The following is a 1,510-nucleotide window of genomic DNA, read 5'->3' on the forward strand; positions in this document are numbered from 1 at the left end:
GCTCTTTCAGGGGCCAGCCTGATACAGAGAAGGACAGTTTGATTCCTGCCCTTGTTAACATTGTTACAATGTATAACTTACTAAAACACATTTAGTTGAAAGTTGAAAGGTGAGGAGTATAAAATATAAGCTACAAATGCCATGGCACACAAATAGATAAAAATACCAAAATACAAGGGGAGATACAAAATGCACACATACACATTTTAAAACACAGTTCCTTATCTTAAAGTGAAAGAGAGAGGAAGGAAGAAAAGGTAGAAAAAGAGAAACATATCCAAAGAGGGGAGAGCAAATGCAGGCAAGAGGAAAAGGGGGCTTTCTGCTACAGTATGATATGTCAGTAGGCACCAAAGTGCTCCTAAAAGGTGTGTTTATGGAGTACTTGTGCTAAAACTTGCCACATTAAAAAAATAGGGTAAAATGCATCAATTCTGGGTGAACTAAGTCTATGGGTATTATATGCAAATTACAACAGGTATGTTTATTTCAAGGTCAGTGTTTTCAAATTTGTTCCTCGCTTCTGTGTGCTCAGGGTGAGCAGGGTCTGACAGTATGGAGAGGGAGAATGGACTGCAGGAGGATGATGTTGGGGGGAGGCAGATGGCAAGGGGGCTACTTGACTCCCCAGATTTATTTTACCTGCTGTAGCAGTAGGAGGGGGACAAATTCAAGTCAAACCTCCAATAATTAGATTCTATGTCTAGAAAATTATAACAAATTTACAAATTTTCCATCTATAGAATCTAATTGTTGGGTGGTCATCTTATAATCAGGGTTGTCTTATATTTGAGTAAATACAATAAGTAGACTAAGGGATAACAGTATCCAGTGCCTACACGTTAGAGTCAACACAGTTCAGACTAAAAATGAGATACATTTTTAAACAGTTTATATAGTCAGCTATTGGAACAGCTTACAAACAAATGTGATAAATTATCCGTCATTTGAATATTTAAAATCATAACTGAATTTATTTTTTTAAAGATATGCCCATAAACAAAAGACAGTTGGCTAGATGGAGAAATCACTGAGTGGTAGCTATAGCCTCTGTTATGAGTGACCACAGACCAGATGTTCATAACAATTCTCATCTTGCCTTACAGGGATGAATGTGTGTGTAATGTTGACCCCCCCCGCAGAGGTGTTCTGGGGACCAAGGAAAGTTCAAAGAAACTTCCACCCAGATCAAGTACTCAATAGAATAAGCTTTAGTATATGTTAATAGCAGTGTTAATATTGAAATACAAATTGTATATGAATGATAAAACAGCATAGGTGAGGCATCTTCAAACCACTGATTAAAATTATCAAATATTAATTAACAACAGAATTTTTTATATCTGAACTAGAGGGAGATTAACCTCAAATGTACTAAGTCCTAAAGTCTTGAAGGCCTCTAGAAGGTGGATAGCCAGCCTGTTATGGAAAAGTATGTCTTACCCACGTTTGAAAAATAAGTTTCAAAGAAGTGTTGATCTTAGTTGTTCTGCAGATGGACCATTCAGCA

The sequence above is a fragment of the Alligator sinensis genome, unplaced genomic scaffold, assembly GCF_000455745.1.
Source record: "Alligator sinensis unplaced genomic scaffold, ASM45574v1 scaffold243_1, whole genome shotgun sequence".
NCBI classification, from domain to species: domain Eukaryota; kingdom Metazoa; phylum Chordata; order Crocodylia; family Alligatoridae; genus Alligator; species Alligator sinensis.